Raw genomic sequence first — 6,292 nt, forward strand, 5'->3', positions numbered from 1 at the left:
TTGTGAATTTGGGATTGGCAAACGTCTTTGGACATATCTCCAGTTGATATCAGGTGACTGCTTTGTCTATTTTACGGTATTTACATTTATAGTAGAATAGCTATCTTCTTTTTTAAGTGCTTCAAATGTATCAAGCTATTCATTCCTCATAATCTTATAGAGTAGGTTCTATTATCATCCCTATTTTACTGATGGGGAAAATAAGGTACTGAGATGTTAAGCAACTTGTTAAAAGATCATACATCCATTGAAGAGTGGAGCTCAATATTTGAACCTAGACAGCATAGAGCCGGAGCCTGAGCTCCGCTCTAATAAACTTGGTGGTATGCCGGTAAGTGTTTTAACAACGAGCAATCCTGGGGCAGGGATGATGGGGTTTGGGAGCCCTTATGTGTAGCGTTTGCTGATTCGTGAGATGCCACATGTGTAACCAACACCTAGGATTAACACATATTGTGCTTTTGCCATATTTGCTTCAGATCTCCACCCCCGCTTATTTCAGGAATAACAGATGCAGCTAAAGACCTCCGCCCTCGGTCACTATCCCCTCCTTCCCTCTCCAAGGATCACCTCTGTCATTTGTGGTTTTATACACTTAACTACTTGTGTACCCATCCATAATCGATGCATACAGTTATGTATTTATATCCTATTATTTTCCTACTAGGATTGAAACATCAAGTGGGATCTCTGGGTGTTACTTAAAAGTGGCAACAGTATCAGAATAATGACCTCACTTAAGCCCAAGCTTTTCCAAGGAGAGTATACATACCCTTAAGGGTAGGCAAGTACTGTGTTACTCATCACAAGATAACAATTGAACACCTAGAGACATGCGTTTTATCTAAATTTTTGGAAAGGATCTTTTTATAATAAAAGCAATAGAGATGTAATAAGTAGAATGCAAATTTACCCATGTTTTAAAGACAAAAGGCAGGAGTTTCAGAGGAATTTTCCTGCAAGGAGTATACAGTCACTGTTCTTTTAGGGTCATTTTTCAGTTGAAAAATTGGAAAGGATCCAACGTTGGAAGGAAGAGAAGCAACATTTATTGAGTACTTAAGCAGAAGTAGAGAGAGCCTAATGCTTGGCATAATGCACCCCTTTGCAAGTCACCTTCAGAAGAGTGCCTGTGAGCTAGGTGTAAGGCCACTCCTCTGCTGGCCCAGACCTTCAGCAGTAGGCAAGTGGAAGCCCAGAACTTTGATGGTCCTGACAGTACCCTATTTTTTCTGTTGATACTTATCACCCTTTAGAGCACTTGCTATGCTCTTTCCAGTATTTCATGAGTGGGAAGCCTGTTAAACTGGCTGTTCTTTCCCCTTTAAATCCACTCCACCCTTCTCACTGCTTAATAATAGGAAGCTGACTTCTGTGTACTAGGTTAACCAGAATCCCTTTTCCTTGGTTGCATTTTACAAATGGGAGAGGCCATTAGGAGAAGACCGGGTAGGAAAGGGAAAAGGTCAAGGTGTTTATTCTCTTGCCTTTCTCCCTGCCATGCAGTGGTTTGGCAATAGCTGTGTTCCTCTGCATCATGGTTCCTGACATAGGTCTCTCCTCAGGTTCTGGAACCACTTTTCCTTGCCTTTTCTGCTTAGAAGTAGAAATATTTGCTCTTGCTTAGCCTAGGCTGCTTCCCCATCTCTTGTAGGTTTCTCTTATCCTTGCCTACACTCTTCACTCACTCCTTTTGGGTATGCCATCTGTTTCCTGCTGTAATCTTGAATAATGTAGTAATTTGTACTAGGAGTAGCCCCAAGAAACAGCCTGAAAGTGGGATTCTGGGATTGGCTTGCTTAATAGTTGATTACACAAATAACTTCCTTGTCGGGGAAATGGATACTTGTAATTGGTGGCAAGTGGTGATTTCACATTTACTTAAATTATCCCTAGTGGTGGTGTGGGGTGATGGAGGAAAGCGAGTTGGATGTCCAGGATATACACACAGGAAAAGGGATAAATTGAAAGCAAGGGTGAAACATAAGGAAACTTATGGCAGCGTTAGGGGAATATCTTGTCCTTTGTAGCTGACAGAAGCAACCCTTCCTCTCTGAGGGAAACAGTTTTACCCCACCCCCACACCCCCAAGGAAAAAAATTTCAATGACTTCTCCTAAGATAATTCTCATAAGGGCATATCAGTTATCCTCAGGATCTGCATCTACCATCCATCTTTACTTCCTGGAAAACAATAAATTAGATGTTAGCATACCCCAAATGAAAGTACAAGAGCAGATCCAGGAGAAGGTGCCTAGGCAGAAGATTTGTAGGCTATTATCATTTTGCATTGGTAGGAGTCTGGGGAACAAGTTTGGGAGTGGCTTATAAGAGTATTAGACAAAAAAGGATGACATAAGATAGACCAGACATATTGACACAAGTGTACTCACACAGGAAATGATTTAATGTGTTGGCTTGAAAACCTGGGAGGTGATAACAGTGATTCAATGGCATGGTGGCCTACAGTCAACAAGGTTGAAATGTCAGAACTTTCCTGGCATGCTATAAAGGGAAGAGTCCAAAATCCTAGGGAGAGGGGGTTGTGGGTCTGTTCTATGCAAACCTGCTCATTCATCCTCTGAGAGATGGGCTTAGGACAGTCACTTCACTAAGGTATTTTAAAAAATCCATTAGTGATTGAGTACCAACATTCTTGAAAAGCCTTGTGGTGTCATCTTTTTAGGCCAGAAATGACTGGGAGATGCTGCAGTGGATTTGGGTTCCTTATTTTCAATGGGAATAATAGGATCCCAGAATGATTGAGACCATGAGATGTTACCTACAGAGAAGTATTCAGAGGGTTTTGTGCCACAAGGATTTCTGGTGGTGGTTAATTGATCACAGGATCCCTAGGAGTGGAATACATGGGCAGCCTGCTAAGATCTGTTTGACACTAGAAAAATTCTAGGTTTAGTGGGCAGATACCTGACTGAAATTACTGGATTCATAATTCACTGCTTTTTTCAGACCTAAGCCATCTCATAGACTTAGGATCCCTAATTGAGGGGGTACCTGAGTGGCTTCGACAAAGAATCCTGCTTTGTGGCCACAAGTCTATAAGAAAAATCTTCCCCCAGAACTTTCCTGGGGCACCCATGTCCATTTACCATGGTGATTGTTCACCGGGGAAAGAGAAATACCGAGAACTTCTGGGGCCTATTAGATATGGATTCTGAGTTGATGCTAATATCTGGAGACCAAACTGCCATTGTGTTCCTTTGTCGCAGTGGAAGCTATGGAGGTCAGGGATGGATGGGGTCTTGGCTGGAGTCCATCTCATAATGTGGTTATTTCCCCAGTTTCAAAATGTACAGTGGAGTAAATACACTTACCAACCTTCAGATGCCCCACATTTGTTCCTTGCCCTGTGAAGTGAAAGTTATGATAGTAAGGACCAAGTGGAACCCCCTAAAACTGCTCACCCTGCCTCTAGCTAAGGTAGTAAACCAAAAGCAATACTGCTTCTCTAAAGAAATTGCAGAGATCAGTGCCATGGTCAGAGACGTGAAAGATGCAGAGACAGGGATTTCTGCCACATCCGCATTCAACTTGCCTGTTTGCTAAAGCAAGAAATTAATCTTGGGAAATATCCGTAGATTGTTGCAATTTAATGAGATGGTGATGCCAATTTTGAGTGTTATTTACTGAAGTGAGTCTGCACAGTCTGTGGCACCTTAAATGAAACTGTTCACCTAGCAAACGCTTTCTTTTGCTATCAGCAAAGAAAATTAGAAGCAGTACATCTTCATATGGCAAAGAGATCAGTACACCTTTGCTGTCTTACAGCTCTCCCGCTCTGTCAAAATACCGTCAAGAGGGGCCTTGATCCGTTATACTGATGGCATTATGTTTTCTGGTGTCCTTAATGGTAAGACACATGCATGCCAGAGGATAGAAGATAAACACTGTAAAAGTTCAGAAACTTGCCAAGTTGGTGAACTTTCTAGGTCCAGTGGCTTGGGAATAAAGGAGTAGCCCCTCTAACGTGAGAGACCAAAATGAAGCGTTTAATATAGGGAATAGAGTTTATGTGAATGTGAGAGGAGCAACTTTCTAATTTGCTGAAAGTTAGCGGTAGTCCAATCTCACTTCAACTCTCCAGCCCTTGGCTGTGGTTTTATTTACATGTAAATTACCTGTATTAATATCCTTTCTGGAAAATGCCACTTCTGGGAAGATGGAGTAGACTTACTTTTCCCTATTCTTCCTGTTAAGTACCACCAAAACCCCTGACCTTTGTACTAGTTTCCTGTGGTTGATATAACAAATTACCACAAACTTAATGGCTTTCAAGAACAGAAATTTATTCTCTCACAGTTCTGGATGTCAGAAATCAGAAATCAGTTGCCCTGGGCTGAGATCAAGGTGTCAGCAGGGTAGTACTCTCTCTGGAGGCTCTAGGGCTCTAGGGGAAAATCTGTTCCTTGCCTCTTCTAACCTCTGGTGGCTACTAACATCTCGACTTGTGTCCACATCTCTCCAATCTTTGCCTCCATGGACACATTGCCTCCTCTTTTGTAGGTGTCAAATCTCCCTCCGCCTCTCTCTTATAAAGATGCTTGTGATTTCATTTAGGGAAAACTGAGATAATCCAGGATTTAATATTCTTAACTGCATCACATCTGCAGTCTCTTTGGCCATATGAGCTAACAATCACAGGTTCCAGGGATTAGGTCTTGATGTCTTTGGGGGCCATGATTCAGCTTACTACAGTATGTCCTTCAATAGGGAAATAGTTAAACAAACTGTGGTACATCCACACCATGGATAACTCGGCAATATAAAGGAATGAACTATGGATACACATTTCAACCTGGATGAATCCCCAGAGAATCATGCTAAGTGAAAAAAAAGCCAATTCCAAAAGGTTATGTACTGTATGATTCTATTTATATAACATTTTTAAAATGACAAAATTATAGAAATGGAGAGAAGATTAGTGATTGCCTGGGGTTAAAGAGGCTTTGGGTGCAGGGGGGAGGTGGGTGTGGCTATAGGAGGATGTGAGGGATCCTTGTGGAGACGTTAATGTTATGTATCTTGATTGTAATCAATATCAAAATCCTGATTGTGATATTGTTCTATAATTTTGCAAGATGTTGCCATTGGGGAAAATTTGCAAAGGGTACACAGGGTATCTCTGTAGTATTATATAGCTATAGGTGAATCTACAGCTATCTGAAAATAAAAAGCTTAATTAGAAAATTCCTATCTTCTTGAAGTAAGAGTGGTTTCTGTTTTCCTGACTGAACCCAGACTGACATAACTCCCTCTGCCACTCCATCACGTTAATTAATCTCCCCCACTATTTCCCCATGTCAGTCATCACAAGCCCACATCCTCAGGTCATCCCTCACTTTCTAGCTGCTATCCCCATACGTGTTTCCATCTCCCACCCCTCACCGTAGACTGAAACCCGTTTATAGTGCCCTCAGGAATGCAAGGTCAAGCATTAGCTAAATCTTCTTTATCCTCAACCTTTCCTCTGACATTCTCTCCACCTACATCCATGCTCTAATTGAAACCTGGCTCTCCTCTGAACACACCTTCCCCTCCAGTCCTCTCAAATGTGGCTGTTTTTACTCCCACCTAATACCACTGGGCCTGGATGAGACACAGGTGGTCTTCTTGTTCCTTAATGACACCTTCAGACTATTCCCCTCCTTTCTCCTGTTACTCATGTTATCAGTCTGTACCACCCACCATCTCTTCTTATTGCAGTGGTCATCTACGGACATGGAGCACTATTCCTTAGCTCAATATCTCTCCATCACTCAGATTCTTGGTGAGTCTAATGAAGATGTAGATGATCAGTTCAATATTCTAGACTGTTGGGTCCTGGGCATACTCTCCTCCAAAATCCTACTCTTCATCTTGCCTCAGCTACTCTCTTCCGTGAGCAATCCCTGGACTTTGTTATTACCAATAACTGTAACTTCTCTATAATCCCATTTTCAGACATCCTGCTTTCCAACCACCATTTCCTATCTTTCTAGCTCATGTCCTCTGCTAAATGAACTCCAGTAATCTTTTAATCTCACAGGGTTCTTCGACTCATTGATCCTGCCACAGTTTCACTATCTTCTATCCCCTTCCTGTCCTTATTTTCTTTCCTGTTCACTTTGAATTCTTTGATCAAACATTAAAACAGTTTCGTTGCCTATATCCCCAACGTCCTTGCCCTTCTTTTGTTAAACATTTGGGTAAACCACAACTCTGGTTAAACCCAATATCTGCCTATTATGTGTCTGCATTCACATAACTGAACCTGGCTGGAGAAAATTATGTAG

Source organism: Ceratotherium simum, chromosome 7 (assembly GCF_057802395.1).
Source record: "Ceratotherium simum simum isolate JZ-2026a chromosome 7, ASM5780239v1, whole genome shotgun sequence".
Classification (NCBI taxonomy): domain Eukaryota; kingdom Metazoa; phylum Chordata; class Mammalia; order Perissodactyla; family Rhinocerotidae; genus Ceratotherium; species Ceratotherium simum.